This window comes from Felis catus, chromosome B1 (genome assembly GCF_018350175.1).
Source record: "Felis catus isolate Fca126 chromosome B1, F.catus_Fca126_mat1.0, whole genome shotgun sequence".
Taxonomy (NCBI): Eukaryota; Metazoa; Chordata; class Mammalia; order Carnivora; family Felidae; genus Felis; species Felis catus.
The window spans coordinates 75631697-75654012 of record NC_058371.1 but is presented as its reverse complement, the minus strand read 5'-3'; the positions used below and the strand labels follow the sequence as shown (position 1 = coordinate 75654012).

General features: G+C 40.6%; 1 protein-coding gene across 4 annotated transcripts in view; it reads right to left on the bottom strand.

Moving 5' to 3' along the window:
• GATB (glutamyl-tRNA amidotransferase subunit B) overlaps window positions 1–22316 on the bottom strand; it is an 89804-nt gene that overhangs the window by 57758 nt on the left and 9730 nt on the right. The gene's annotated exons all lie outside the window — the stretch shown is intronic.

The window sequence follows — 22316 nt, the reverse complement described above, 5'->3', positions numbered from 1 at the left end:
AGCATCTCTCAGATCCAGTCTGAACAAATGCTTCTCCCACACACTGACATCCTCCCTGAATATTCAATCTGGCCCTTCAACAGGCATTATCTCTGGTTCTCTGTGTGGGCAGCTCCAGTTCGCAAGTAGGCTCTGATCCTCTGGAACCGGGAAAACTTTATATAAAAAAGAAAATGCATGCGGTGGTGGGTTCCACGGGGAACTTCAGGAACTGCCGCATCAAAGTTAACAGGGAGGGACCCAGAAAAGCCCAGCAGGGTTACATGGAATAAACTTAATCCTAAAACAGAACGAGGAATTGGTCAGAATACAGGAGAGGCACTGATTCCTAAGAGGAGGAGCCAAGAAGCAGCTCACCAAGCCACCTCAGCGAGGTTGGAAAGCACTTTGCCAGAGGAAGAACGAACTTCTGGAAACTCCGGGAAAAATCTTCTGGAAAAACGGCCACAGCCATTTCCTCAAGGGCTGGGAAATGGGGCATGCCTGCCTCCTCAGTTTCGGTCCAGGCCTGGCGGACTCGCTAGAGGTACAGACCGAGTGTGCCCTGCACCCCGACTCTTCCTGAGCCTCTGGTCCTTCCAGGGGCTGTCGTACCTCACAGGTTCCTTCTAGATCCCACCCTACCCCACTTTCAGGAGTGAACGACCAAGAAATGGCTAGCAAACTTCCCAGCCCAAAAGGACATGAACAGCTTTTTAAAGAACTTCGGGGGGTGGGGATGTGGGGTAAGGAATAAGACCGGCAACTAGAGATAAGGTGAAAGCATTAAGTTCTGGAGTAAGCAGGTCCAAACCCCACTTCTGCTATGTATAAGTGTGTGAAGACTTAGTTTCCTCCTCTCTGAAATAAGGGTTTAATACCTACCTTGCAGGATGCATAAAGTAACAGACAGAACATCTACTCCATAGTAAGAAATCCCTATCTAGTTAGTTCATTTCCCCACTCTGCTTCGGGAAAATTTTTGAAGATGAAAAATTTTTGTACTTGCTAATGAAACATACTTCTACTCTTTATTAGAATATTTATGATGTTCATTAGTATATTTAGTATACTTTTATTTATATAGGGCTTTCCACATCCACCATTTTATTTCAGCTTCACAGCAACCCTGTAAAGAAGGGATTTGTATTATTTTATTTCAGTAAAGAAAAAACTAAGACCCAGAGATCCTAAGAGTCACCCAAATCACTGAGTTGGCAAATGGTAAAGTCAGCTCTAAGGTCCACACAAGCCCTTGCCTAGCGAGTGACAAATAGAATCCCTGTGGTTTAGGGACCGGCTCTCCAGGCTGGAATAATGAGTGGGGCACTCCAGCACAGGCAGAACTTGATCAAACACAGATTTTGAAGACAAATCTGTACAACAGAAAGGTAAGAGGCGTCTCTACTCACTGCAATATACCACCCCCGAAAGAGAACTCAAACAGTGAATCTCCCTCCTAGTAACATCATTATATGCATTTTCTTCAGAAACCAGGTTACAAAATGGACTTCTATTTGGATTTCTTCATTCTGGGACAAGTAATATTGTTAGCTCTGCAGTAATAATGGTTTTCATGAAGAGATGTGTTGGGGGGGGTGGGGAACACGATGCTCTCTAATTATTGATGTTTTCACTTGTTAATGTTTGGTATTTTACTGAACAGTTGTTACTGCAATACAAATATAGCTGGCAGAGAACACTGCCAAATCCCAGCCTGATGATTTGGGTCAAGGCACACAAGAATGTGAAGCTCGTGTCCCAGCCTGGAGCCCTGCTCCTCCTGGGCTCTACTGTAGTGGGGGCTTGCTGGAAACTGTCTGTCTTGCTAATCTGTACCAGTTCTTGCTTTATTATTCCCCCTGTTTTCTCTCTCATCTCTGTCCGGTCTGCCCCTCGGGGGGCCAACCTGCTTCCTCCTTCTAGACATGAAGAGAACCCAGCTTTGTTTTGCTTGCTCATTTCTGCATGTGCATTGCTAACAAACTCCCTGTACCTGGCCCTGCGAGGGAGTGAGGGGTTGTGGGTGATCACAGACTCCCACTGTGCCTGTGTGCACAAGAGGATGCAGGCATTTGAGAAACCATCAATTTCCAAAGAATAAGAATGCAGGAAAACACATAAACATTACAGCAATATTGAATATACTTTAATCTTTTTTTGATGATTTAGAAGACTTGAAGTACTTCAGGGTCAGAATTATAAGCATCAATCATCTCCACACTATAGCTGCACAGAGGGGCTAGTAAACAGAGAGTGCCAGTTAAAAGAATGCCAAGAAAAAAGAATTTATTATGATCTTAGTCAAGCTGCTTATGACAGATGGAGGTCCAGGTCAGCATGTTGCGAGAATGGGATGCAGAATTGGAAAATTCAACTTGGGCTGTCTTTATTCTGAGGAACTTCTGAAGTGTCTATAAAGTACTAGATTTTAGAGATACAAAGGTAAATAGGACTCTGTCACTGGCCTCAATGAATCTGTAGTGGGGACATGAACGTGCCAGCATCTCCAACATCCTTCTCAAGTTCACCTGCTATACTGGGAAGATCTTGCTAAAAATGTAAATCCTACAGCATTCCATTGCTTAAAATCACTCAATAGCTCCCAACGCCCACAGGCTAAGCTTTTATAAGATCCAGTTCCCACCCCCCATCTTCAATTTCATCTCCCGTCACATTCCGCTCCCCACCACCCCATACGGTCCATCACCTATACAAACCACGCTGACCTGTGGACTCTCCCTTTTCTCATTCCATTCAAAATCTACTGAGATGTCACCAAACCTGTGAAACTCTCCTTACTAATCTTCCCTTCGTACCCCTCTTGATCGTCTACACACTTCCATTTGTGCTAGCAATACAGTGGACTGACCTTATTTACATATATTTCCATTAGACTAATTTTCACGAGGATGGGAATTATCAGTTCATCCTTGCATCCCTGGAGCCTAATAAGGAATTGAAAAATAGCGGTGCTCAATTAATGTGTGTTGAACTCCAATGAGGATGGAGGTGATGCATATCAAGGCAAGGTTTCAGAGAGGCAGTGATGTCTCAATCTCCAGGCCTTCACACTGGTTTCTAGAAGTTTCCTGAAGCAAAGACCAATCATGTATAATGGGATCAAAGAGGTAACTTGAAAATCCAAAGAGTTAACTTCTCCCGAAGAAAGCATGTCCCAGGATTTTCTTTACAATTAACATAAAGTGACTACAAAGGATCTCAGGTTTAGCCCCAACAGCTTTAATGCACAAGGAAAGTAACAATCCTTGGAACTCACACAGCACACCGGTCTCAACTGAGTCTTAGAAGAGGCTTCGCTCTGGCTTCGGGAATGATCATCGGCAAGTATTTATTGCACACTGCATTGTGTCAGGAGGTGTGCCATGCACAACACATACGTTAGCCATTTAACCCTTTCAGTAATCATAGGGCATCTTACAGGTAATGAAGGGGGTTCTAGAGATAAAGTAATTTGGCCAAGGTGACACATATGATAAGTGGCAGAGCCAGGAAGTCAGACCCCTGGAACTCCGGCTCTCAATTACGACACTCTACTTTGAATCTTCAAAGAATAAAGCGTACTGATAGCTATGTAAACTGCAAATACCTGGCTGTAACTCTGGAGCAGCAACTTAAACCAAACTCCGCTGTAGATAAGTTCAGGCAGGTATCGTTTCTAACATCTTTCTCTCAGCAGTTTTTTTCTCTCTAGGTTTGTTTTCAGAGGTTGAACTCCTAGAGAGCAAGCACTGTGTTCTTTTCAATTTGTAAAACAATACACAGTCTCTGGCATGTGGAAGATTTGGTGATGAGTGGACCTTTAGCAGGGGATGTTCTATTTCTAGGTTTCTGAAACCCTTAGACACAAGTACCCACGAAATGATTTATAAAATAAGTGGAGAGGCTCTTTTATTTAATCAGAAAATAAGAGAGGCAGAGGTAGAAGAAACATGCATCAGACCTCCAAGGACACATTGTGACCCCAATTTGAGAAACAGTCTTCTAGTTTTAAGCAAGCATTTCCTAATCTCTGAGTAAAATGGACCATCATTTAATAACAACTACCAACACATCTTCCCCCCCAACCGCCCCAATTCACCAAGCTGCACATATTCCACCTTCTCAGTATATCCTGACTCACCCCTCCCCACCACCCCGCCTTCCTCTCACATCCTCTGGTTTAATTCAGGCCTCTATTCAAGCATCATCCCCTCCAACTGAGATTTCTGCACAAACCACCTTGGCCAAGTTTGTCTCCCTCCATTCCAGCCCTCAACATCTCCTCCACACCCATTCAAAAGCAATCTTTCTAAAGAGGAAATCTGTCCATGCAATGCCCCTTCTTAAAAACCTTCTTCACCACTTCTCATCACTGTAAAGATAAAGTGCAAGTCTTCGGGGGAGTCTCCTATGTCCTTCATGATTTAACCCCTACCTTTCTAGCTTCCTCTTCTTCCACTGTCCCTAATCCCATAGACCCTCATGCAAACATGCATTTGACACCCTTTGTGCAGACTGCTGCTTCTGTTGGTAATGCCCTGTATTCTCATCCACTTGAACAAGATCTCAGCACCTGGCAAGCCTTGGATGTCCTGCCCCCACTGCAGTCTAGGTACTCCTTCTCCAGCACCCATGCACTCTGATAAAGCACCAGCTTCCAAGCAGACTGAGCTCCCTGAGGGTAGTCAAATCGTTTTATCTTATTCCTCTTTGCTCCGCCCCCCCCACCTAAATGCAATACCAAGCTGATTAAACATTAACCGAGGTAATGAATAATTTAACATTCCCTTTATCAACATCCAAAAGACTATAAGCAATGAAATAAAAGCAAAATTGTTCTATAAAATATGTGTCAAGAAAAAGAAACCACCCTTAGTATGTAAAACAGAACCACCTGAAAAAAGAGACTTTATTACACAGATGACAAAGAGCTGGGACATCACAGAGGGCGCAGTAATGCAATTTAGGAGACTCTCAACAGCAGGAAGCCATTTCTACCCCTTGATGGAGGGATGGGGGTGTGGAGAAGCAGCATCACTGGATCCGGGGCATAGGGCACCCAGAGGACGCCAGAAACACAGCGGACCTGTCTCCTGGGAGGTGGAGCCAGGGATGAGACCCAGCCACTACCAGAGGTGTTGCCAGAGGAGGCTAGGGAAGGAGAAATACCCTGTGGCTCCTTTCCTCCCACTTCCGGTCTTTTACCAGCTGAGCGGAGGCACCAGAAACAGAAGTGTGTGTGGGCAGTTCCCCAGTGATACTCAGCAGAGCAGAGGAACAGTGAGGTGTGATATGGGGATACACGGGCCACAACTGCACAGCAAATACACACATTTTTATATTCACTTCTGTGACTTTTGATAATAGCTAATATTTGATGCCACTCTCACGTCTATCCAATCAACATAAAACTGAAAATTTCGTGGACTCCTTTTTCACAGACTGGGAGCCAAAAAATCATGAAATGCTACTAATTTCTAAGGAACATCTGTGATAACTCAACCTGGGCTGGAACAAACTCTAAGTCTATATACTATTAGGAAAGGATTTGCTAAGCAAATAAGCTGAATGAAGAAGATTATATAATGCACTTAAGTCAATATAATATTCACTAGAATTTCCTGGAATTCTAGTAATTATAAATAAGTCTATTCAGTGAAGGCAGTCCCTGGGACCTATACCAGGAAATATTTTGTGATGCACTTCAAAGAAATAAAACTGCCTTTCATAACAGTCTGTAATTCATACCATTTCTCTCCCCTTCCTACTTCATCCTTAACTGGTGATCCCCAAAGTTAGTCCAACTGGTATCAGTGCCTCCTTTAAAAACGGAGGTAACATGACAAGACTCGTGTACTCGCTGAAATTCTAGTTAGCACTTCTTTTGGAGTGAAGACTATAAGGTGATGTTTTACAAAAAGCCCAAATGGCAATTATTCTGTGAAATTAATGCTATATATGACAAAACTGATGATTAAGATACAGCATGGTAAATGCTTTAATTTATGGATAGAAAGTAATTAAGATTTATTAAGTAAAAATAAGGCAGTAAAATGGGCCTTTATCTTACTGCTAACCATAAATTTATTTCAAAACATGAACTCCCTCTAATTCATATTCAAAGAAAAAAATTACTACACAGATAAATTTTCCTTATGGTAGAGAAAACTGTTCCCCCATTTCTGTATCCCCACATCCCTTCTCACCACGAAGCTCTTTTATCATCACCCAAAACAAATACAAACACTCACGAGAGCTATGAAAATTAAGCTTGTGAAAACTGGTCAGTTAATTTTTTTAAAGTGAAATTTTACCATCAGAAGTTACTAGCTTTATGCAGATATTAATGTTTATAAGGATATACCCACAGAAATATATATTATTTATGCCTAAACATGGACACTGCCTAGGGAAAAGGAGAAAGAGAATGCTATATTTTCTTTTGTTTAAATCCCTCTTTCACAAAAGGGAAAAAATATCAAATATGCACTTCACAGGAAACAATTCTTGTTCCAAAGAAGGGTGTGGTTTGGCAGTTTAGACTGTTCTTCAGTTCCAAAGTTCCTCTTTATCCTCTTGCACCAGTTCCACTCCCGACGTCTGGTCAAGATCAAAGGCAAGGATGTTGTGTTGGTCCAAAGTGCCAGAAGGCCCAATCTCCTCAGGTGGGATTCCATCCTCCTCTAGCCTCTGCCCACCTGGCAAGGGGGACCTGGTGCCCACAGTCACCACCAGCTATGGCTAGCCTAGACCAGCTTGGTCTTTAGAGCTGGAGCAGTCTCTCTTGCTTTTCCACAGACCACTGGCATCTAAGATCTGACATTTACCTGTGGATCGTACGAAAAAGAAGAAAAAACCTTGGCAACTCAAGACCCATCTCTAACCTAGTTAAAACTTCTCACAGGGCACAGCCTGGTTTGCTTGGACTTCCCTTTGGGGTTGGAGGCCAATGGCCTAGCTACTATATGTTCATTTGTGGAGTCTCAAGCTTGGCCACTTAGCCAAATCAGACAGGAAGGCTTAAGAGGGACTGACAGCCAGTAAAAAGCAAGATTGGGTATATACATTAAACTGGTCTCTTTCCCACAACATTTCCAACAGTTATTAATTTGGCATTACTCATTGCAGTCAAACTGATCTATGAGAAGACTTTTACTAATTGACAAACTGGGACAAAATGGAGTCAGAGAGATCCGAATCTAATCTCTACTGTTACTAGCTGTGTGACCTTACACAAATTACCTAACCTCTCTCAGCCTCAGTTTCCTTATCTGTTAGAGAATAGTAATTTTGCAGGGTTGTTCTGTGAATTAAACAAAATTACTCAACACATGGTAGACATTTAGAAAATACTGATTTCAGAACTCAAGTGTTATTAAAGGCAGAATGCCCATCTCATTTGAATCTTTCATATGCAAGCTTTCCTAGGAGGCAAAAGACTCTAATGAGAAAAGGTCTAAACAGCTCCATAGATCCATTACTCTAGATTTACAATCAAAAGTAAGGCACAACAGATGCTGAAATTATGTATTATGTCAACATGCTATTTCCCCCTTAAATGATAACCAACACCTTTTGTGATAATTAGTGTGTTATCGCCAGTGCAACAGAGACCATATTTCTTAATGCCTCAGGAAACTTGTATTACTTCATTGTCTCTGTTTTATGGTGACCCAAAATTTTCCCGGGTAACACTGCATGCATGCCTGTGGCCGGAAAAAACTCCCATTCTCAAATGAAAGGAGCTACCTTCTAACAAGTTGAATAGTTGTAAATTAGTTAAAAGAGCCAATTTTTACCGTCATCTCATTGATGTCCACCACACATTTGTGGCTTCCTGTCTTCTGAGACAGTAAATATGTTTGAAATGCAGACAGGCTGGGGAGAAGAGATGTATGAAGAAGGCATGAAGTAGATACAGGAATAATGTTTAAGAAAAAAAATCACTGTTCTTTGTCAATAAAACTTTGGGATGGGGCCACAGTCTTTACTGGAGAAAGATCCACCCCCCCCCCCCCCCCCGCTAACTCTGAAATTTGTCTTTCTCTTGTTTATAACTTTTAAGAATAAATATATTAATGTCAAAAAGGCTAAAACACACAAACCCATTCATTTTAGATTGACCCCATACCGAAACTGCTGAGTCTTTTCTAATCTATCCTAAAATTTCCTCACAAGATTATCTAGAGAAATTTAGTGGCATGACAAACTTTCATATCACTGAAATCTCGAGAGTAATCAGTGATAGTGGTAAGAAATTTCATGAGTCAAAAGCTCTAATGATTCAGAATGAGATCTACTTTCATCTTTGTATAGAAGAGTAGTATTATGGTGAAAGATCTGACTTGCTGAGAAATGAAACAACTGGCCTGAACCAACCAAACTCTAAAAAGGCATTTCAGCCTTCATTCTTGATAAAAACTGTCAACAAAGTAGGGATAGATGGAACATACCTCAACATCATAAAGGCCATATATGAAAGACCCACACCTAATATCACCCTCAAAGCAGAAAAACAGAACTTTTCCTCTACAGTCATGAACAAGACAGATGTCCACTCTCACTAATTACTATCTAACATAGTACTGGAAGTATTAGACTCAGCAATCAGACAACAAGAAGAAATAAAAGGCATACGAATCAGCAAGGAAGAACTCAGACTGTCACTATTTGCAGACAAGATACTCTGAGGAAACCCGAAAGACTCCACCAAAAAACTTTTAGAACTAATACATGAATTCAGTAGTCGTAGGATATAAAATCAATGTACAGAAATCTGCTGCATTTCTATATACCAATAATGAAGCAGCAGAAAAAAGAAATCAAGGAATTGATCCCATTTGCAGCTGTACCAAAACCTGTAAGATACCTAGGAATAAACCTAACTAACGGTCTGTATGCTGAATGAAAGATCTATGGGCTGAATACTATTGAACACTTATGAAAGAAACTGAACAGGGCACAAAGAAATGGAAAAACATTCCATGCTCATGGATTGGAAGAACAAACATTGTTAAAATGTCTATACTACCCAAAGAAATTTACACATTGAACGCAATTCCTATCAAAATACTACCAGCATTTTTCACAAAGCTGATTCTAAAATTTGTATGGAACCACAAAAGACCCCAAATAACCAAAGCAACCCTGGAAAAGAAAAGCAAAGCTGGAGGCATCAGGATTCCAGACTTCAAGCTGTATTCATCAAGACAGTATGGTACTGGTACAAAAACAGACACACAGGTCAATGGAACAGAATAGAAAACCCAGACATGGACCCACAACTATATGGTCAACTAATCTTCAACAAAGCAAGAAGGAATATCCAATGGAAAAAAAGACGGTCTCTTCAACAAATGGTGTTGGGAAAACCGGACAGTGACATGCAGAAGAATTAACCTGGACCACTTTCTTACACAAAAATAAACTCAAAATGGATGAAACACCTAAATGTGAGACAGGAAACCATCAAAATCCTAGAGGAGAATACAGGTGGCAAACCGCTTTAACTTCAGCTGTAGCAACTTCTTACTAGACATGTCTCCGGTGGCAAGGAAAACAAAAGCAAATATGAACAATTGGGACCTCATCAACATAAAAAGCTTCTATACAGCAAAGGAAACAATCAACAAAACTAAAAGGCAGACTACAGAATGGAAGAAGATATTTGCAAATGACATATCAGATAAAGTGTTAGTATCCAAAATCTATAAAGAACTTGGCAAACTCAACACCCAAAAAACAAATAATCCAATTAATGGGCAGAAGACATGACTAGACATTTTTCCAAAGAAGACATCCAGACAGCTAACAGACACCTGAAAAGATGATCAACATTACTCATCATCAGGGAAATACAAATCAAAACCACAATGAAACATCACCTCACACCTGTCAAATGGCTAAAATTAACAACATAAGAAACAGTAAGTGTTGGTGAGGATGTGGAAAAAGGAGAACGCTCTGCATTGTTGGTGGGAATGCAAACTGGCGCAGCCACTCTGGAAAACAGTATGGAGGTTCCTCAAAAAGTTAAAAATATCGGGGCGCCTGGGTGGCTCAGTCAGTTGAGCGGCCGACTTCGGCTCAGGTCATGATCTCGCGGTCCGTGAGTCCGAGCCCCGCATCGGGCTCTGTGCTGACAGCTCAGAGCCTGGAGCCTGTTTCAGACTCTGTGTCTCCCTCTCTCTGACCCTCCCCGTTCATGCTCTGTCTCTCTCTGTCTCAAAAATAAACGTTAAAAAAAAAAAATTAAAAAAAAAGTTAAAAATAGAAGTACCCTATGATTCAGCAATGGCACTACTAGGTATTTACCAAAGGATACAAAAATACAGGGTACATGCACCCCAATGTTTACGGCAGCACTATTAACAATAGCCTAACTATGAAAACAAAGAGCCCAAACATCCATCAACTGATGAATGGATAAAGGAGATATGGGGTGTGTGTGTGTGTATAAAGGAGTGGTATATATAGGTATGTGTATACATACACCACGGAATTTTACTCAGCCATCAAAAAGAATGAAACCTTGTCATTTGCAGTGACATGGATGGAGCTAGAGTGTATTATGCTATGTGAAATAAATCAGTCAGTGAAAGACAAATACCGTAAGATTTCGCAAACAAAGCAGATGAACATATGGGAGGGGGAAAAAAGAGAGAAGGAAACAAACCATAAAAGACTCTTAATGATAGAGAACAAACTGAGGGTTGGCGGAGGGACGTGGGTGGGGGATGGGCTAGCTGGTGATGGGTACTAAGGAGGCCACTTGTGGTGAGCACTGGGTGCTGTATGTAAGTGATGAACCCCAGAGTTCTACTCCTGAAAGAAATATTGCACTGTATGTTACCTAACTAGAATTTAAATAAAAATTTGAAGAGAAAAAAAAAAATGCTAGCTGGGTATTCACTACTGGGATGGATAGGGAATTTGGTGGAACAAGGCCTGTGAATACCAAAAGCAAACTCCTACAGGCACATGTACCTGCTGCGTTCATCAGTCCCTGATGAGTGTCCTGAGGAGTGAGCCTTTGGAGGAGTCTGTCAGGATGTACATTTTTAGGAAGAAAAAACTATCTTTAATTTTATGCACCCAACAGGAATACATCTCCTTAGAGGCTTCATGGCAAGCCATGAAATCATGGAAGTTAACAAGTAAAAGAAAAAGAAAAAAAGCCAAACCTTCATAGGGCAAAACACCCCATTTCCTTAATCATGTTTGCTTTAAGAATAGATTACAAAAGAACTTGGCCTGGACTTTTAAAAGAAGGGAAGGGAAAGGAGAAAGAAAAAGGAAGGAAATGATACCAAAGAGACAAGACAACTAGTTGCAGTATGTGATCTTTGAATTTTTTTTTTTAACATATATTTATTTTTGAGACAGAGAGAGACAGAGAATGAACAGGGGAGGGGCAGAGAGAGAGGGAGACACAGAATCTGAAACAGGCTCCAGGCTCTGAGCTGTCAGCACAGAGCCCGACGCGGGGCTCGAACTCACAGACCGTGAGATCATGACCTGAGCTGAAGTCGGACACTTAACCAACCAAGCCACCCAGGTGCCCCTGAAGTATGTGATCTTTGAATGGATCCTGGCCTGGGGAGAAGAAAATAAAGGATAATGCTGAGGCAACTGTGGAAACCTGAGTATGAACGGTGTTTTAGAGAACAGTGTTGTATCGCTGTTAGTTGTGACCAGTTCTCAGTGAGCAGAGAAGAGGAGGTTTTTGCTCCTTAGGAGAGAGATGCTAAGGTATTTAGGGATAAAGTGCCATGATGTCTGCAACCTACTCTCAAATGACTCATCCAGAGGGAAAAACAATCTAGGTGCAGGATGGATGTGCACTGTACTATTTTTTCAACTTTTTCATAAGTTTGAATTTCTTCAAAATAAAAAGTGTGGGGGCAGGAGAAAGGAGTAGATAATTCTACCTGAGAGGATGGTGAGATATTACAAGCCATAAGAGGGAGAGAGAGCCTGGAGGAGACAGGAGCTATTTAAACTGATGCTAACTCATAAACTGTACGTGCGTATCAGGGGCTTATATTCACTGCTGTTGAAAATCAGCTGTGGAAAGGAAAACATTCTAGATACTGTATCTATCTAAAACTTTCCTATGCCAACATTAAGTGGGACATACTAAGGCCCTACAGAGGTGACGAAGTATGGTGCAACCCTCCAGGAACGTGAAAAATCTGTTGACAGGGAATTCTCTACCATCTACATGTAAGTATATAAATCCTGCATATAGGCAACATGTCTGCAATCAAGAATATGGAAAGACAACTTGTTTATTGTTTTTTACATGGTAGGTAAATTATTTTCCCCAACTATATATTTTCTGGTTGAAAATACTTCCAGCTTCCCCCAAAGCTGTGTGGGTATCTTATTTTCTGTTGATGCTTCCATTCTGTTGCTTCACTATGTAAATGTACATGAAATTTCTCAATGTGTGCTTCTCTGAAAGACATCCATGGTCAAGAACCTCATCTTAAATAAATTCATGCTGTTGTGACATGTGCAACCTTAAGCTATTTCAGTGAGCATTACACAAATATTTAACCACCTCCATTCCTTGCCCAAACCTACTGGCCACTATGAAATGCAAGTATTTATAATTTAATGACACAAAGTTAAGAATATGAGTATCATAATAATACCAAAAACATTTACATGCCCCTTGAGGGTTCATGAAGTGCTTTCACATACATTAACTTCTCTATGTTCATAGATGTAAAAATGGAAGAGAAAAAGGCGGCAACTAAGATAGCTAGCCAGCTATGATAAGAAAACACAGGTTATGAGTGAGGACAGGCATCTTAAAAGTTTACAACCAGCTATAAAGGAAAAAAATCCCTGTTATGTGTTGGAAATGAACAATTAGCAAATACTGCAGAATAGAAATACTGCAGAATGGGGACCAGGCAACTCTCACTACTATTTTTAACTGGGCTCCTGACCTCCCTGACTCCCTAAGGCAAGTCAGCAAAGCCCTCAGCTTCTTCTTCTGTCGGCTGAGGTTGAAGCCTCTGACCTTGCTCACTGGGGTGGCCTATGAGTTGGCAAACATCACTGAGAATTCAGGACACTATTGACAATCGCATATTATTTCCTGCCTGCATCTCCTAAGAAAGCTGCAGAGCATGACAAAGACCCTTGATTGATTATGCTTCTTGCTTTTACACTTGTGAAAGAAGATTCATGCATCAGAATTTGGAACAGAATACTTTAAGATTCCTGGGAATGCAAATGCTTTTTGATATTCCCACTTCCTCTTCCTGTCCCAGCTCTAGGCCTGTTATAACGATGCAACCAGTGGTGGAAGGCTGGAAAACATGAAGGCTCACTGGCAAGAACGCTCTGCCACAAGGAACAGAATGCTCTTCAGAGAAGCCCAGCCTGACTACACCAACAATGCCAACATCACCAAGCTGACTTTGTCATCTGAGAAGCCAATGGCAAAATGACTTCCAAACTTTGCCAAGATTTTAAAAAGAGCTAAGGAAAAAAATTCCCCAAGATGCTGCAGTGTACAGAATAGCCAACCATCCCCCACCTCAACCCCTCACCATATTAATATAAAGCTGAAAATACACACAGAAATGACCAGGTAAGAAAGACCCCTCCCAATGGCCTCAGATGACAAGTGCATATATACTTGTGGTATGGAGAAAGAATTCCACAGAACCTATCCAAAAAGAGTAGTTCACATCTACTGCCAGACACAATAAAACTGTCCCATGCTTTTGAAGGCAGAGTGGGCATTCTCCATTCTCTTGTTCCTATGTTACCATAGCTAGATTTTGCTCTCTACTCCATACTTTGTTCTCCCAAAAGAGGAGTGACTTGACTATAGTGACTTTGGGAAAAGGAAGCAAGCACATGGGAGTTGGCCCCTCTGGCTGAACATTTTTTTACAGGCCTCTAGCATAAATCATCAAAGCTATATAAGCTCTTTCCGATCAGCATGCCCACAGAGATGATATATTCTGGTACACTGTGGACACTTGACAAGTCTTCTGTAGAAGCAGGCTCTTCCCCAACAAGTGAAAGGCCTACAGTTTTGGGGAGCCAGTTCAACTTAAGCAGAAAGCGTTAGAAGTTATTTGGCTATATATCAGGTTGCATTTTTCAATCAAGTCATTATTTGTAATAAAGCTGATACGTTCATCTCTATCTGACTTCTGTGTTGATTTCTCCACTGGTTCTGATTCAAAAGGAGAAGGGGGTCTTATTTTTAGTGACCCCCTAAAACCACATAATATCTTCCTGGAAATTCTTTTCTCATACTCATAAAACCAATCTAGAAACCTGCACAGCATCACCAATGACTCCATAAAGCAGAAGAAACCCAGGAGGGCCAGCTGCCATGGCTGGGCATGCATTTCCTGTGAGGGAAGAGCTTTTACATGTCTGCTGCAATTTTTTAAGTTCTGGTACTGTCCATGGAGGAAAAATGAATGGTGCCCAGCTGCATGATTTCAGGCTGCATTTTTATTACAGGCTGCTAGTATAAATCACCAGTACAAAGCCTGTATGAGCTGCCTGAATGTCAGAGACAAAAATAGCGTCACAGAACACTGTTAGGTAATTTTTTTAACTACTATATATTTATATCAACAAAAGACCCCTAAGCTTTCATACTCCTGGGTATCTTTGGTAATGTGTTTATATTTTATTTTCTACATATCCCCACCTCACTTTCTAGTATGACAGACTTTTTGGTGCAGTAGTGTACCAAATTCATTACAAACAGTTATGTGTTCTAAGTATAGCACCATCTTTTCTGACAAGGGTTCGTTGTTACTGTGTGCAATCTCTCATCCAAGCACATATTTTGAGGGGAAAACAAACCAGCATAAGGAATGTGGAAATGGGAGAAAATCCCTTTCCAAATACAATACTGAAGGTTTCATCCTCAGGAATGAATCTCTGGGAAGACCGAGTATGCTGCCTAGAGATGTTCCCTTATCAGGAAAAAAGCAGATAGCAGCAGAGAAACACGGCTGGGTTAGAGAGATGCTTTGCAGGCCTAGGAGAGTCACCTGGGGAAAAGGCCAGGTGACTTTCCTCAGGTTCCCCAAGGTTGGGGTGGAGGGCAAGACAAAACCTCAGTTTCCTCATGGGTCTCCCACCATAGCTGGCTGAACCTTTCAATTCTATCATATTGCTTTTTGTTGTCTCTTTTTTTATTTACTAAAAAAAAATTTTTTTTAATGTTTTATTTATTTTTGAGAGACAGTGTGTGAGCAGAGAAGGGGCAGAGAGAGAGAGAGGGAGACACAGAATCTGAAACAGGCCTCAGGCTCTGAGCTGTCAGCCCAGAGACAAATGCGGGGCTCAAACTCGCGAACCGCGAGATCATGACCTGAGCCAGAGTCAGACACTTACTTAACTGACTGAGCCACTCAGGTGCCCCACTTTTTGTTGTTTCTTAAGAGAAATGAGATGGCACCATCATTCCCATACAAAGGTGAAGGCAATTATTCAATAATTTTTTTGGATAATGATAAAGGATAAAGGATACATTCTTTTTGGAAAATGATAACCTTTAAAGGCAATGGGTAAATGGATGATCAAGACCGTGGAGTAGGAGGATCCTGTACTCATCTCCTCCCATAGGCACTCCAAGACTGCAGCTACATAGAGCAGCCCTCTCTGAAAAAGACCTGAAGACCAGCAGAACATTCTTCCACAGCTAAAGTTATAAACAGCCACAGCGAGAATGGTAGGAGGGGGAGAGATGTGTATTGGGTCCCCCACCACTGATGTGGGATCCACAAGCGGGAGTAATATCACACGTGTGGAGATCCTCCTTGAGGAGTGAGGGGTTCCAGATCCACACCGGGGGCACCTGGGTGGCTCAGTTGGTTATGCATCTGACTGGATTTCAGCTCAGGTCATGATCTCACAGTTCATGAGATCAAGCTCCACGTCAGGCTCTGTGCTGACAGCATGGAGTATGCTTGGGATTCTCTAAGTAAATATTTAAAAATTAAATAAATAAATAAATGCAAAAAAAGATTCACATCAGACACCCCCTACCCTGGGGCACTATACTGGGAAGATGAGCCCCCCATAATGCTGAGCTTTGAAAACCAGTGGGGCTTAACTCTAGGAGTTTTGAAAATGAGTGGGGCTTACCTCCAAGGGAGCCAGAGATATAGGAAACCAAGTGTCTTCTCTTAAAGGGCCTATGCATAAGCTAACTTGCTTGGAGACTGAGCACAGAGGCAGAAGATGGAAAAGTACCTGGGCCATATGTGAAGTAGATGTATGATGAGTTTTAGGGCATGTGAAAGAGGCAGGGATCTGTAGGAATATTCTCCAGGAACAGAAGCACTGGCAAGCACTATTCTTCTTGCCCTGATTCTACCTAGCTGGCCCACTGCTGGCCAGAGCCAGTTCTTGTGAGCACTGTTCACCCTGCCCCTGTGTTCCTCCATGGACCTGCCACACCCAACCTGCTAGCCTTGGCAGGTGTCCCTCCATAATGGCTCCTACTCTGCCATACCCAATAGGCAGACTCTGTCAGGACCAGCAAATCCCCAAAGCAGCTCCCACCCTGCCATAACTGGCAGGTAGCTCATTTGAGACTAATACTCCTCCAAAACTGCTCCCACTCAGCCACACCCACAGCTAGCCTTGAACAGCTATGTGAACAATGAAATCTTGCCATCTGCAACAATGTGGATGGAACTGCAGGGTATTATGCTAAGTGGAGTCAGTCAGAGAAAAATATCATATGTTCTCACCCATATGTGGAATTTGAGAAACTTAACAGAAGACCATAGAGGAAGGGAAGGAAAAAAAAAAGTTACAAACTGAGAGGGACCCAAACCATAAGAGACTCTTAAATACAGAGAACAAACTTAGAGTTGATGTGGGGAAGGGGGGGGGGGGGCTGGGGAGGAGGGGTAAGTGGGTGATGGGCATGGAGGAGGAGGCCTTGTTGGGATGAGCACTGGGTGTTGCATTTAAGTGATGAATCATGGGACTCTACTCCTGAAGCCAAGAGCACACTACATACTCTGTATGTTAGTTAACTTGACAATTACTTATGAAAAAAAATGTGTCTTAATAAAAACAAAAACAGAAAAAATAGATAAAACAAAATTAATAAACCTTTGGTGAGACTTACCCAGAAAAAAAAAAGGACTCAAATAAAATCAGAAATGAAAGAGAAACTTATATCACAGAAATACTAAAGATTTTGACAGACCACTACAATTATACACCTGCAAACTGAACAACATGGAGGAAATGGATAAATTCCTAGAAACACACAACTTTCCACGACTGAATCAGGAAGAAATAGAACATCTGAACAGACCAATTATTAATAATGAAATTGAATCAGTAATCAAAAACCCCCAAAGAAACAAAAGTCCAGAACCAGACAGCTTCGTGGGTAAATTCTACCAAACATTTAAAGAAGAGCTAACACCTATCCTTTTCAAACTATTCCAAAAAAACTGAAGAGGAAGGAATGCTTCCAAATTCATTCTGAGAGTCCAGCATTAGTTCAGTACCAAACCAAAGATACTACAAAAAAAAAAAAAGAGGAAAGAAAGAAAATTAAAGGGCAATATCTTTCATGAACATAGATTCAAAAATTCTCAACAAAATGTTAGTAAACCAAATTCAATGACACATTTAATGGGTCATACCACAATCAAATGGGATTTATTCCAAGGATGCAAGGATGGTTCAATGTCTGCAAAAAACAATTAACGTGACATACCACATTAACAAAATGAAGGATAAAAACAATATGATCATTTCAACAAATGTAGAAAAAGTATTTGACAAAATTCAACACCATTTATGATAAAATCTCACAACAAATGGGTATACAGGCAATGTACCTCAACGTAATAAAGACTATATAGGACAAACCCAGAGCTAACATCATAATCACTAGTCATAGCAATGGGACAAGGGAAAAAAAGGACATCCAAACTGATAAGAAGAAAAACTGGGGCACCTGGGTGGCTCAGTCCATTAAATGTCCGATTCTTGATTTTGGCTCAGGTCATGATCTGATGGTTCATGAGATCGAGCCCCAAGTTGGGCTCCGTGCTGATAACGCTCAGCCTGCTTGGGATTCTCTCTCTCTCTCTCTCTCTCTCTCTCTCTCTCTCTCTCTCAAAAAAAAAGAAAAAAAAGTAAATAAACTTAAAAAAAAAAAGAAAGAAGAAAAACTGCCACTATTTGTAGATGACATGATACTATATATAGAAGACCTTAAAGACTCCAACAAAAAAACTATTAGAATTAACAAATGTCATTGAGGGATACAAAATTAATATACGGAAATTGGTTGTGTTTTTATTAGAATGAAATACCAGAAAAAGAATATAAAAAAACAATCCCATTTATAACTGCATCAAGAAGAATAACATATCTAGGAATAAATGTAACCAAGGAGGTGAAAGATCTGTACTCTGAACACTAGGAGACTCTTGGTTTCAGCTTAGGTCATGATCTCATGGTTCAGTTTGCAAGAGCAAACCCGGTGTTAGCTCTGCTCTACATTGACAGAACCTACTTGGGATTCTCTGCTCCCTCCCCTGCACATGTGCACTCTCTTTCTCTCTCTCTCAAGCAAAAAAAAAAAAAAACTTTCAAAAATACATAAAATTACTAAAGAATTAAAAAACTGAATACACAAAAAACGCAGTATTTTTTAAAAGACAGGAGACATTTGGGCACCTGGGTGGCTCCGTCAGTTAAGCCTCCAACTTCAACTCAGGTCATGATCTCATGGTTCGTGCATTAGGGCCCCATGTTGGGCTCTGTGCTGACAGCTCGCAGCCTGGAGCTTGCTTTGGATTCTGTGTCTCCCTCTCTCTGTCCACCCCCCCCACCCCCGCTCACACTCTGTTGGTCTGTCTGTCTCTCTCTCTCAAAAATAAATAAAGATTAAAAAATTTAAAAAAAAAGTCAGGAGACATTTAAAGGAAAAAACCAAATTTCTATATATGGAAGGTACTCTCAGAAAAACAAAACAAAACAAAACACCTCAATGGATATATTAAAGAGCAGAGCAGACATAATAGGGAATTCGTGAACCAAAAGAAAATCTAGAGAAAATTTTCCTGGAGGAAGTATGTAGTAAAGATCCTAAAAGAATGTTTCATTATAATCAGTATTTGCATGGTGATATGTACAGCTGAGAGCTGCCCAGAGCTACAGCTGCTCCCTTAATGGTGGGTTTGGAGAAAGACTAATTAGGTTAGATTTTCTTTTCTCCATTTCTTCTTCAGAATCAGCACTCTTTCCCTCTTTTCTCTCTCTCCAGATTTAGATCTCTCATCCAGTGGACACTGTCGTTAGAAACTGTGCATAATATCATTGTCAATGCTAAATAGTCAATGCCTCTCTGTGTGTCTATCAGCATGTGGATGCACATGTAAACACATTACATACACATCTGTCAATGGTATTATGTTTTGAAATATACACATACCTGCAAAATAACAATGCCTACCAGCAATTCCGATAATGGTGGAATATAGATTGGAAGCTAAGCATGAGTTCTAATCTGACTGGGACACAAAGCAGTTGTGTGACTGTGGTCAAGTCACAACAGCAGCTCTCTCATCTGTAAATTAAAAGGACTAAATTGAATAATTTCCAGGATCTCTTTCTATTCCATCCTCATACTGTTTATAACTTTAAGAAGCTAACAAGCTTCTTACCACTCATGTACTTTGTATTGTAGAACAGATCTCTGTGCAGAGCCTTGTTCTTACTTACAATAGCAAGTGAATAATCAGGCTTTCTGGGCTACAGCAGATGAGAAGCAATGATTGACAAGTAGAAAATGAGCAAGAAGGGGCTCCTTGAGTCAAATATACTAACAGCAGCTTAAAAAAAGGTGAGGGGTAGATAACTATAATAGCAAGGAAAAAGACCACAATATGAAACCTAAAAAAATGGCTTTTACTGTATCTGATCCATTTACTGTAGGATCAGATAGGTTTACACACCTCAACAGCCTTTGAAGGCGCCATTATATTACAACACTGACCAATAACTGACGTTGCTGATGACCTTGAGTAATCAAGAGGTTAGCTTATATGTTCAATATACCCTATGCAAAAGTGGGAAAGTATAAAATATACTTCAGAAAGATTCCCATAAAGAGGTTAAAAAATGGCAAAAGGGTTTTAGACACCTAGAACTTTATTTCATATGGACTCCTCATGTATGTGCATGCAATTATATAGAGAAATATCCATTCACGGTGTTATATACATGTTATATGCAAGGTACTATCAAGCGTCCCAAGAAAGGTCCACGAACTGCTTTTTGGAAACTTATAATCAAACACATAAATTGCTATAAACAATATACACAAAAAGGATGGTCAATCAACTATACAAAACAAATATATATTGATACAAAGTAGAAGCCTTATTATTAATACAGTCAGACTTCACATGGGGAATACTGCAGGTAAGACTGCTACAGGGTAGGGGAGGTGAAAATGGTCGTGAAGAGGGAGGCTTTCAAGAATCTACGGAGAGCTGGGAAAAGATCCATGGCAGGGAAGGAGTCAAATGATTCCCACGTGAGGGGAGAGGAGGTCATGCTGCCTACTGAACATGTGAGTCCATCACCCTCATGAGTCATCTGAGTTCAGATAGCCAGTTACTGACATGATAAGGCAAGTGTTGGACCATCAGAAGAGTTTAAGAGCTGAAAGGGAACTTTTCCACATTTGTGTGTCTGAACTCACAGACACACCACTTTTATAGGGACAAGGGTCATAGGGCAAAACTCCTCACCCCTGGAACACCCTACTTTACAAAAGAAGGAAGGAAAACCATCAAAGTGACTCCGAGAATGACTGGCAAGATTAAAGACTGAGAATATAATATAATTATAAGTTCTACAGATTACATTAAAGCAAATCATTGAAATGGAAAAATATTTTAATAGAAAACTGTCACATTTTGTCTTCTTAGTCAAATAACATAATCTAGTATGAATGGACAGAGAGGTAAATATAGATCTGATTATAAATGTATGCATTTAAACACTTCCCTAATGCTGTGTTCTTGAATTTCTATTTCGTTTAGAAGTTTTGAGTTAACAACTTTTATAATTACGTTTAGAATTAAGAGTCAGGAAATCACTTCAGCCTAATGTTCTCTAGAACTAGTCAAGTATTTCTAAATCTATTAGGTCCTTCAAAACAAAAGTTATTACTAGTATCTGCTATGTTCAGAAAGCTAGGATATTGACAGCTAACTTTAAATAAATATGCCATAAGAAATTTAAAAATTAAATTAATCTCAAAGTATTTTACAAAGTATTCACATCATCATTTCTTTAAGGGCCAAGATCCCTTATGGTGCAACGTGGCATACATGTTCAAGTATGAATCTCTAATATAAAGCATCATCTCTCCATCGTTTCTTAGTTTCCAGAGGGCAGGCATCATCTCAGATATACTGACATCATATCTTTCCCCCTCTTCCATTCTCTTCTTGCTAATAGTAATGCAGTTAACCCTTGAACAACATAGGTTTGAACTGTGCAAGTACACTTATATGTGGAATTTTTCCGACAAATACAGGAGAATATGACAAATAAATTTCCTTTGCTTATAATTTTCTTACTAACATTTTCTTTTCTAGAAGACTTATTATACAAATAACACATAATACATATAATCTACAAAATATGTGTTACTTGACTATTTATGTTATTAGTATGGTTTCTGGTTTACAGCAGGCTATTAGTAGATATGTTCTTGGGGAGTCAAAAGTTATATATGGATTTCTGACTCTGTGCCTCTAACCCCTGTGTTTGGGGGTCAACTGTATATACTCTTAGGCATAAAAGAAAGTTTTGTAAAATATGGTAAACAATCTTCCAGTTTCCATTCCACAGCTGCCAGAGCCAATTCCAAACATGTTTGATATGTAAAACCTCAAATGCTTTTTTAGACAGGTTAATCCTGAGAAAAGAGGAGAATATTCTTGCCTACGCGTGGAAAACAGTTTTTTACAGCCCTTTCCCCTGTTCTGGAAACAATAGACATTTACAGTTACTAGGGGGCTCGGTGTTATGTACAGATAAGAGCTTTCAAACAAGGAAAACAAGAGCAGAGTCACTAGTTCTTAATTAATCTAATTGTGGCGCAGCCTGATTATCAGAAGTAGCTATCTACTGGCCATAGCTGAGCAACCTACCAGCTGGCATCAACAGAGGCAGAATGTTCTCTTTGCTTTCTCCTGCATAGGGATTGACACTAGGAGGGGGCAAGCATTTCAAGTAACAGACTGAAGGGTGGGTGGGTGGGTGGGTGTGTGTCCAAG